Raw genomic sequence first — 12,500 nt, 5'->3', positions numbered from 1 at the left:
GTATTTCTTCCAATATTCTCTTTCCTTAAATTTATCACAAACATTTGATTATATATGCATCTAAAAACTTCAAAATGTGCATGTGTATGTCGGTCTGTCCGTCTGTATACATTTCTCTACCAAGTAACTGTGCCAATATTAGGTCCACAAGCTCACAATTAGACATACGGTATATTGAGAGTTGAGAAAAAAATTTAATCTGGTTTTAACCAGAATTTTTTCGGTTAAGGTGTCAAACTTCAATGATTTTACCTTTGCCAATTCTACCAAACTCCTTCGCCAATTTTGTGTAAAAAAAAAACTTGCAATTTTAGATATATGTTACTGGGACATGGATGAACTTAATAATTTGATTTGAGCCCAAAACAATAAATGTTAAGCTGTCAGAATTGGGGCCAAACTTAAAAAAAAACCCTGACCACTACGTTCTCTACGAAATTATTCTGTACTTTTTGGTCTAAATATTTGAAGTTTTACATAAATTGTATTCAGATAAAGGACAAGCTTTTTAATCGATTTTTGGGCGAAAAGTTGGTCAATGTTTTAACGCTTGTTTTAAAGCTTGTACTTTTGCGATCTCTACCAAACTATAAAACCAATTTGGGGTCTAAAAATTTGAAATTTTACATACAGGGTATTAAGAGGTGCAGCAAACTTTTTCATCAGATCTTGGGCTAAAAATTTCGCTACCAAGGAGTTGAAAAATTGATCTTGCAAGTCTCTACATAATTCCTCCGCCAATTTTGAGTCTAAACACTTGATTAGATGTAGGTTAAATAGAAATGGGCCAAGCATTTTAATTTGATTTGAACTCAAAACAATAAATGTTAAGGGGGTATACATTGTGTTAAAATGTAAAAAAGTGACCTCCGGTGTCTCTAACAATTTCCCCATGGTAGAATTTATATAGAAAGGTATTACGGAACACATACACACTTTTTAATATATATATATATATAAATATGCGCATAAAGGTATGAACAGTACAAAGAACCTGAACAAAGCCGTGCTGAACTGCTAGTTGTCAATAATTTTTTTATTGTTTAAAACACGTATATGAAATTACTTTCTCCATATACTAACGTATTCGTAATTAAAAAGACCTAAACTTACCATACATATTTAAAGTTGTAATTGCATTGGCAAGAGAATGTTTCTATCATTGTTTGGACTTTCGAGTATATATCAGACAGTAAGTCAAATGTTATCAATCGAGAACCAAACCATCTATCTAAAAATTTCAGATATTAACTCACATATAATTGACAGTCAAAATAATCCAAATAATATTCTCTTGCCATAGTCCTACTTTCTATTAAATAATGTTTACACTATGAATTCATATTATATAATACATTGCTATTTATTAATTCATATATTCCAGACTATTATACTCATCTTTCTTAAATGTGGTTTCAGGGCATTTCGGCCAACTATTCCAACTATTAACCGCGGCGAAGTCCAGAGGAATAGATGGCCGAAATGCCGTGAAACTACATGTAAGAAAGATGATGATAATAGTCCTCAATAAATAAATTAATGAATAATACTCATCTCAATAATAAATTCAAAATAAATTATATACAGTGTTCACAGTTTACTTGTTATAAAAAGTGTTTATATGCATTTTTATTAATAAATGTAACTGGTTTTCTTTAATTCAAAACTCATTTTTATGATATAGTTTGTATAATTGTTATTATTAGTATTAGTTGTAAATAACGACCATAGAAAATGCGATTAATATATAAAAAAAGAATAACCCGTAAATAAAAATTAAATAAAAACCTTCAATTTAAACCTAATTTATGTGTCGAAGTCTTAAATGTAATAAAACTTTGGATATTGTACACACGGGCGCTTGTAACTAACATTTCTCTGTCTAAATTATAATATTCGTCATTTGCACAGATACATATTTTGAAATAAATGAGGTTTTGTTGGTTTTTAGTGAAAGAGACATTTAAAGTATATATCAACGCAATGTTTAATCGTATACTTTTGCGAATATTTATGTTTTCTTTTTATTACGAGTATTACTTTTATTCTATGTCTATTATCGAGGATGGTATTGTAAATAAATTTCGTATTATATGTATAGAAATTATGTACATTTCATTAAGGAAATTATTATAATTATGTTACTCTTTTCTTTTTTTGTTCTCTGGTATTTCTCTTTTCATCTATTTTTACATTAGTTCTCTTTATATTGGCATACACATCTTAAATTTTATGTTGAAACGTAACTTTGACGAAATAAAATTCATCGAAATATTTAATAAAACCAATATCCTATATGGAACAATTTTATTAGATAAGAAATTAATTAACGATAATTTGTATGAATATACTGTTTATAATAGATTCGTGTAGTCGTGTCATATTAATGACTGATATTATTAAAAATTTCCTTTTAATAAATTTGTACAAACAAATTTTATATGTCAAAGTGGGTTTGTATTACTGTACACATAGATTCGAAAAAGTTGTCAAAAAACAAATATAGAACAAATAAATGTTATCAAAGGCAAGATAAGTTACTTTTCTACCCAACTGGATATATTTTTTGTGTTTTTATTCAGTGTAACATGTTTATTCAGCTCGAAAAACATGCAGTGTTTACCGATGTATTGGAAAATTCAAAATGGCAGCTGACTCTCTCTCGGAGAGGGTACGTTTGGGAAAAGGTATTATAAATAATAAACTAGACAAAATACTGTTAGAAAACAACCGAATATATGTCAACTTATGTCACGGTATGAGCGAATTTCTAACAGTATTTTGTCTAGTTTATTATTTATAATACCTTTTCCCAAACGTATCCTCTCCGAGAGAGAGTCGGCTGTCATTTTGAATTTTCCAATACATCGGTAAACACTGCATGTTTTTCGAGCTGAATAAACATGTTACATTGAATAAAAACACAAAAAATATATCCCGTTAGGTAAAAAAGTAACTTATCTTGCCTTTGATAACATTTATTTGTTATATATATATATTTTGACAACTTTTTCGAAGCTATGTGTACAGTAATACAAACCCGTCAAAGTTATTTCGAAAGATCTTACGTTTGCAGGCAGACCCACACATGGACACACCCGCACACATATATACACACACACGCACACCCACGCACACACCAACACACCCACACACATATATAAATATATATAAAGAGAGAGACAGATAGATAGAGAGAGAGAGACAGGCAGACAAACACATAGGCGGGCACAAGGAAAAGGATAAATCTAATATTAATAACGACTCACAGTCTGAACTATCTACCTGCTTATATATATATATATATATATATATATATATATATATATATATATATATATATATATAGCGTGTGGCCCAGCTCTCACAAATTGGTTTTCTAAAGTGAAGTAATTTACTACTGTGTACCTTTAAACATTGCCTTTATCTCGAAATTGTTTTACATAAGTTTACAAAAATGTTCTATTATTTTACATTAGTTTCCCAATGGATATATCTATAAAAGTTAAACTGTGTATGTGTGTGTGTGTGTGTGTGTGTGTGTGTGTGTGTGTGTGTGTGTGTGTGTGTGTGTATTTGTGTTGACATATCCCTACGAAACTATTCTGTCAATTTTCTGTCTACAGACTCGGGATTTGACATAGGAAGTATTTTTTATAGTAATTTTTACACGTTTTCATTGGTTGTATAGCGCAGCCGTTGGTTATAAAAATGATTGGCGAATCCATTCGTCTCATACCACCATCAGTCCTCTGATGGGGAGGGCCACCTAGCGGATTCGGCTACAGGGAGAAAGGGTAGTAGTACCTCGTCAAGGATTGGTCACTTGACACTCAGCCCGACAGGTGAGGGGCCGGAAACTGGCCCAGCACCTGTTGGATTGAGGTACGCCGCCTGGGTAATATCTAGGTGGTCCACCCTCCCAGGGCTTGCCACTGGGTTTTCCGGTGGAGTAAGTTCTTTACTTACTGCCTGAGGTTCCCCTACCGGGGAATGCCGACGGCGTTACTCAGGCAATTTTTATAATTGCAGGAGTGCCCCTCCTTTAGGGGAGCATGCTGGATCCCCACTTTCCGGCCTTATGATGTGCACAAAAATTTACAAATATACATTGTTTATTTTGTTTTATCAAATGTTTGCCAAACAAAAGATACAAAACGATACTAAAAGAACTATTTGACAAATAGGAAGTTTACAAAAAGGTTTTTACAAGTGATTTTTTTTGTAACAAAAACTGGAAACATTATGTTAGGTATTAGTTGGTTAATTTGGTTAGTAAGGTAGAAATGGTCGCAGTTTAACATCGTTACTGGGACAATTTACAATATATATATATATATATATATATATATATATATATATATATATATATATATACACTGAATCAATTTTCCACGCTGCTAAAATGAATATAGAGTAGATTCATACGTAGAAATTCGTAATGCCCCAAATAATATTTTATTCCTAGGATTTTTACGGATTTACGAGGGGCCGCCAATAAAGTAACAGATTTTTTCGTAGAAACAGATTTATTGACAGTACACACATGGAATTATAGCACCCTGAAAATATTCTGCTCTAGCTGGAATGCGCTGTTCATACAATTCCAACAACTTCTAGAAAAGCCCCCTGGAACTACTCATGTGTGAACGTGTCAAGGACCTGCTTCACAGGCTATTTTATCTCCTCAATTTTCTCATAACGAACGCATCAAAATTTTTCTTTAGCTTATGGAATTAGTAATAGTAACTTGGAAGAAAGTTCCGGACTATAGGAGGGGAATGGAGTTTTGATGCCCATCTTGGTAAAATATATTGTGATAAAAGATGGCTGATCCTTTAGAATTGTTGAGATGAGGATTGGTATCAGTATTATTTAGATTCATCGGACTACAGTTGTCATCTTTAGTCTAATTTTTACCCCGTATTTGCTCGACATGACCTCCGACCGGCTTCAGATTTATTTGGTTTAACTCGGTAATATTTCTGTTCAACTCGGAAATTTGGACGGAAATTCGAGCCTAACCCTCGCGAGAACTCGTGACGCAGTGGTAAAAGTACTTCGAAAAATCAATTGTAAAAAGAGATCTTCTACTGAAGGTTGAAGAGTCAATCCTCTGTGTGAGCAACAAAAAATACAATTGCAATTTACTTACGATATGTATACAGTCATGACTGATAGAACAAGAGAATTCTACCCCTGTGAATTAATAAAAATGGTGTCGGTTGAAATTGCGCCCCAATTCCCGAATTCGACAGAAACATAACCAAGTTCGACAAGATTCACCTGATCATGGTCGGAGGTTACATCGAACGAAACCTTGTAAAAATCACACTCAAGGGAGAACAGTAGTCTAAATAATACGAAGGATTTGCTCTGTCTATTTTTTCGGGTCTTGGAGAGCCAGCATGACTCATTGGGAACTTGGTTTCTAAATCATAGCAGTCGATTCAGATTTCATCGCAAGTAAATAAAACAACAATAACTGCGAGATCTGAATTCATCAGCTCGACCAACCCCTTTTGTCAGGACAACCTATTTCTTTCTGATCTCTTCTATGGAAATTGAGGACATATTTCGAACAAATCTTCTTCATTCACAGTGCGTAGTTAATCATTGGGTGTAGAGATCCAACTTATAATTGTGCATTAAATGTCTCTGTAGACACAAAACGGCCCTTTAATTAGCCACTGCACTTTCGTGCTTTGATTCATTAACCCTTCCGCACCTCCTATCACATCTCACAGACTCCCTGCCGTTTTTTAATCTATTATGCTACTCAAAAATTGATGCTTGGCCAATGCAAAATTTCTCTAAAGAATTCCATACCGGTCTGTTGCATTTATCCCCATGATTATAATGGAATCTTATTGCATATTGTGTTTATAAAATCACGCTTTGCCCTGATTGCGTCTTTAAAAGTCACCAGCTGTGACAGACAGTTTATTTGGATATAATCCAATTCCGTGTGACGCTGTTCCTGTTATCATGAACATTTGTCCCTCTTTTCAAAACATATATAGTAATAACATAGTGAATTATCAAGAGTCTTTGACAAATATAAATGACCGTACAAAAGGAGTAAAAAATATTTAGTACACATTGTATTACTTTCCATTAATATTAATACGATATATATATATATATATATATATATATATATATATGTATGTATGTATATGTGTGTGTGTGTGTTTAGGTGTGTGTGTGTGTGTGAGGGTTTGTGTGTTATGGGTTTTCCCGTCGACTTCGAGGAATGAGGTTTCGCCACAAGAACTAGATTGTTCGGAATTCCACACAGATGATTTGTTGATAGTTCTGCAGGCTTTGTGTAGAAACACCCACACTTTTCTGTGCCGCTGACCCAAAAGACATAACCCAAAGTACAACGCAAGATTTTACATCAGAGTTATCTTCTCTTAGGTGCATGTATTAACCAGTTAATTTATATACCTCCAGATCCTAAACTGAAAATGTTTACGACTCTACGCTGTCAATACAACGCCTAGCCTTCCCAAATTGTCACCCATCTGGCAGTGGCCAGACTTAAATAATACATACTCTGCATACGTTTTATTACCAATCATGTAAAAGTTATGGTTTCGTGCTGAAGTCATGCTGTTTATAAAAATATCATATTTGTATAATACATTATATGAAAACGCATACGTATTATTACGAGAGAATACTGTGATAGCTTCTTCTCTTAAAATAATCTGGTTTGCATTTTTTAAACTAAAAAATAACATTAAAATTATTCGATAGATTAGACGCATTCCTCTACAATTGATTTCTGTTTTAATCAGGATGAAGTGCGATAACACATAAACAAACAAAGAATAAAACATCCAAATATATTTCAATAACACACAAATTTTGAACTATTAGTACCAAGGATGAAATATTGCTTCATAGTGACCGCTTAATAGTTACGTGTTGGATCTCTAAACATATTGTATTTACGAATGTACACGTACACTTGAAACGTTTAGAAATAATCAATAAAATATGTTTTAACAAACGTTGTTATTCGTTTCCGAATACATTATTGTCAGCTTTGTATGTTTTACTAATAAAAATGTGGCAGACCCTGAACACGCTGTCTTCGAATAGTCTCTCATGTCTTGCAAAATAAACAAAATCACCGTTACTCTGCTTACGACATTTTTTTTTTTTACATTTTCACCCCAAACAAGGAAAATTGCCACTTTGGTGTAGGGGGCTACTATCAGGGGCAACAACTGCTGGGGTACTATGTAGGGATTTGGGCAGTAAGATGTCGGTTCACGTTACACTTGAACTTCTGAACGTCTGTACTGTTAAGGAAGAAGGGGCCTGAAATGGAATTCCAGAGTCTAGCGGTTCTGGGGAAGAAACTATTGGAGTAAAAAGATCTTTTACATCTAGGGATCTCTACAGTGTGGGGGTGGGATTTAGCAGCCTGTCGGGTTTGTCGAGGGTGCTCACGTCGTGGGAGCACAAATGATTGCAGTTCGTCAGAGCATTCACCACTAAAATACTTGTAGAAAAGGAAGAGGGATGCAACATTTCGTCGATGGGACAGAGTCTGAAGCTTAGATGCCAGTTCAGGGCCTATCAGGTTTGCGACTCTCTTTTGAACCTTGTCAAGGAGCGAGAGACTAGCAGCAGATGCACCAGCCCAGATGTGGCAGCAATACTCCATACACGGGCGAATGGTGACCTTAAAGAGGTACAGGATACTTTCGGGTGTTAGTAGTTTTCTAGCACGGTAGAGAAAGGGCTCCTTTCTTGCAGCGGCCCTGGCAATGCCTTCAATGTAATTGTTCCAACTCATGTTTCCTGTGAACGTAAGGCCAAGGAGTTTGAAAGATGTACTCTCAGATAAAGAGTCGTTGGTCATTGCTATAGGTGGTAGAGAGGGTTTCTTGTAATTATTGAATGCAACTAGTTTAGTCTTGGCAGCATTGAACGCGACCAACCACTTTTGTCCCCATTCCACCACAGATTGGAGGTCTTCCTCTAGTGTTTCTGCCATTTCCTTAGAAATGTGTTCATTCATCTTCCTGTCGTGCCTGCCATAGAGTGTAGTGTCATCAGCATATATACCCATCTCAGAGGCAATTTTGTCGGGGAGGTCATTTATGAATATCAGGAACAATAGAGATCCAAGGATAGAACCCTGGGGCACCCCCACATTTATACCCTATTGTTTAGATGTACGACCGTCGAGGACAACCTGGATTTTTCTCTTATCTAAGAAGGATTTAATTATGTTATGTCTTCTACCAATGATACCGTATGATCTGATTTTCCTGAGGATACCCTCATGCCATACCCTGTCAAAAGCCTTAGATATATCTAGAGCTACCGCTCTGCCCTCCCCCGCTTTGTCCAGTTAATGGTATATACGTTCAGAGATCATAGTTAGGATGTCTGTTGTGGAACGGGCTTGTCTAAATCCATATTGTTTGTCAGTCATTAGTTTAGCATCTGTAAGATAGTGGAATAGAGCATGGTTTATTATGGTCTCAAATATTTTGGCGAAAAGTGGGAGGAGGCTAATGGGGCGATAATTTGATGGGGCAGTCCTTTCGCCAGAATTCTTGAATACTGGTACAACAGAAACAGTTTTCCAACAGCCAGGAAAGCAAGCTTCATTAAGGCGAGAGAGAACTGGAGTGTTTGATTGTGGATTAATCCGTGCTGTCTTCAGTCGGTTCGGCACACTAAAGCAGTGTTGGTCACAACAAATTGATGTCATATGCAGCGATTAATGATTAATTGACGGTTGATGTTACGGTTTCCCGATAACGTTGTTGCTAAACTTTCCCTCCAACAGGTACTGGTCCTAAGCGATTTTGGCATTATATACTACAATGTCTGCTCTCTTGACTATCGCTTTCTAGATTGTATAATCGAGATTAGTGTAAAATGTGGCTTGGCTATGTCGGTTGAGTGCCGAGTTGTGATGAATATTGCAATGCGAATAACGTGTCTCGTTCTATGTCTAAAACTGACAGTGCATAAGCGGCCACCGATGCCAGTGGGACCGATGGTGGTGCAGCTGATGGGCTATGACCAGATGACAATCTAACGCCATGTTTTCACGGTTTGTCAAATTCCTTCCAAATGATGAAATAAGACGTTACAGCCCTCCACCAGATGTTACTTAGTTCGAACGGAATACTCTTCCTGGTAGTGGCCATGTCTATGTTTAATCGGGAAATCTCTATCCAGAAGATGTGTTTGCATCTTTATGAAGGAATATATTTGCCACATTATAGAGGGGGCTTGTTCTCTCAAGTGACAGGGGTAACAATAGTACTTAATGCTGAAACTTTTTGCATTTACGGGTGCGGCAGTAGTAGGATATCTGCCAGCAACGACAAAAAGGTAAGATATTTTGATGTGTCCGGCATTTCCCACGTGGAGTTGATTATGTTAGTTCCTAATAATCTAACCCATCCATGGGTCTTTCTCGTGAGTCATTGAAATATTACAAAAAGCAAGTAAATTTGACCATTTGCCTGTGTGGTGCAGTGGTAAGCAAGACATTTCTAGCTTCTCATGCCTGCATCCAATGCTCGCAATTCTATCGACACTGGTGTAATGATGACGCGGGTTAAAAGATGGAGATGGGTTTAAAAACAGCAACAACGGATTGCGAGTTGTTAGGGATATTGTTTGTGATTTTCATAGCTTCGCAACTGACACGTTAATACACTAGCCCAGGATCGCTTTTATCGCAACTCTACAGAAGCAAGACAGACGATATGCACTATTACGGTTGCATGCGGTTTTTACAATGCCAACATCATCGCCAACCCGACAGGAGTTTACTTCTTCTATGATCGCTTCTAAGCGTTGGGGCCTTGCTGTTTTATATCAAAGTTTATTTTCTAGTATTTGTCTCCAAAATATAACCCTATACGGGAGCAAGGAGGATTTATTATACGGACAATCAACTTCAATTAAGCTTCATAGGAGACCATACATCGCAGCAAACAAGAGATTCGGAGGCAAACAAGCGACTAGGAGGCAGAAGACGTTCAGACTTCAATCTAGCTTTACCTTAGACGCACACACTTTAGTTATCACTCAATCTAAATTCTAATTAAAACAAACAAGAATCATATAACAGTCAGCCATTAGTTGAAATCACGTCAATGCAGCACGTTTGAGTTCTTTATACAAGAGGCAGGAAACTAACGTTCGAATAGCTATTACTTATGTAATATATATTATGCATGTTTGATGTATGAGTTCGACGTTTAATTGATACTCTATAGACAAATTATTATTTTGTTACGGATATTGGCAATGTATTTATTACTGCAACGTAAAGGGTCTTGTGAATACGGTGGCAGGAACATGATAAAATCTCTATAAGCCAGTCATTTTTCAAAATAGTTTTAAAAAACTGAGCTTCAATCCCTGGCCCCCGCCAATCTTTCACGAAAAACACCCGTCTAACTGAAACCACTGTCAGTAATTTTCCCCACTCTTTATCTGTGCTTAGATCAAAACGTAGATTCCATGAACAAAACTTTTTTCTTAGAAGTGCACGCCTTCGGAACTCCCTTTCGTTTGCCTGTTTCCCACCTGACTAAACTTGGATGTCTTAAAGTCCAACATAAACAAGTTCCTGTTGAACCTCCGTCTTTAGTAAGAAACTTTATCATATATTCATTACTATTGATTACTCCTATATTATCCCATTAATTACTGTAAACGCAATAACTTTTATCCCCGAGTGAGCTCCGAGCCTTGAACAGTGGTGACTTCCTTGTAAAAGAAGAAAAAAAAGAAAAAGTTAGTATTAAAAATCACTTAAGTAGAATAAAATGTAGTAGAGAAATGGTTTGGTATCCTTTTGGTTAAATTTAACCGTCGTGCTTGTTCTAGTCTATATAGAAATAAGAGAAATGAATCAATATTAACATGTTATTTTGAAAATATGTCTGCATTAAAATAAGCTGCCCGAAGAAATAAGAATATGCGAGGCAATTTTAAAGTAATGCCGGTTATTTATTTTTATCTCAACGAATTATTAAGAGGGGTATGCAAACCGTATTTTAATAATAAATGGCAAATGCATTCATAACGTCAAATGTTCGTCTTTATGATATTTACGGCGTGATACGCTAAAAAATCAACACCTGTCTAAGACATGCGTCAGAAACAGGATGTGTAATTCACATCCACTATAGAGTATAGAAATTGAACCGCCTAATAATCTGTGGCATGTCGTATATTTACGAAAATGATGAAGTAGATGTCAACGCAGTTAAGAGATATATACGTCAATTTTAGTGATACGTCAGAGATGTGAGTGACGTACTCACTTCAGACTTTTATGACTTTTAATAAAAAGTGATAGGAATATGTAATGGCGATTTCTAGTCGGAAAAATATATTTAGTAGCAGTAAGGGTCGCTTTTTTAATGGTGCTACTCTTTTTTTAGTTAAAATAAATGATTCTTTATTTCTGTAACGACCTATATTGACAATTAGAGTAGCTCAAGGTTACTAAGAATGACATAAGTTGTTTAGTGACATGTAAGCGCAAAATAATGTGTTTTTTATCAAGCAGTTGGTTTACATTTGAATTGTATTTGTTCAGTCAAGAAGCAGAAATGGAACTTCCAAGGCTGGAAAATTGCGTAAAGAATCATTTAGAATAATAAGTCCTCTGGTTTTAGTGTATCGCTTATATTAAATATTGGGGCAAAAATGATTTTCTGGTTGACTTAGTATATATATATATATATATATATATATATATATATATATATATATATATGTGTGTGTGTGTGTGTGTGTGTGTGTGTGTGTATATACTAGCGGCACAAGTTCAGGTTCTTCGTAGGCGCGCATTCCATGAAGTAAATGTAAATGAAAACAGAAACACCTTTGTGGGGATATAAAGTGCAGGAACCAATCGAAAAAATGTTGAAAATGTTATATAAACTGTCTTGTTCTACACATAAGTAATATGCACGGTTATTGATGAATTCATTAATCTTATACGTTAGCGAAAGCTATACATATATATGATAGTAATCCAGATATATGGTAATTAAGCATTGTTCTTTTATTTTACGTGGAAATTCAGTATATTCACCAGCTTGTATGTAAACTTTGTGCACATTTCCATACTATCAATTCGAGATAAGACTATCCCATGAGCGAAATGGGCGATTGTCTATACGTCATTTATAATTATGTAATCACCAATCCATCGTTTGGTTTTTCACACGCTGAGAAGTAAACCGAGAGCAATATTAAGTTTCTTCTTACGCAGTAAAATTTAGTATGATTTATATTCACACCTCTTAAAAGTGCGCGAATAAACGTGGATACACATTATTGTATTCTATTTTCTAGAAGATAAAGGGAGCTGATCGAACATTTGGCCTTTAGTAATTTATTATGCCATCAGTTTATGGTAAAATCACAGCGAATTTAAAAGAAAGGACATTGGTGCAAAACGGGCGAGAAGAACATCCGTAGAGAAA

Source organism: Euprymna scolopes, chromosome 1, assembly GCF_053919585.1.
Source record: "Euprymna scolopes isolate OS-2025 chromosome 1, ASM5391958v1, whole genome shotgun sequence".
NCBI lineage: Eukaryota > Metazoa > Mollusca > Cephalopoda > Sepiida > Sepiolidae > Euprymna > Euprymna scolopes.
Note: the sequence above shows the minus strand (reverse complement) of the source record.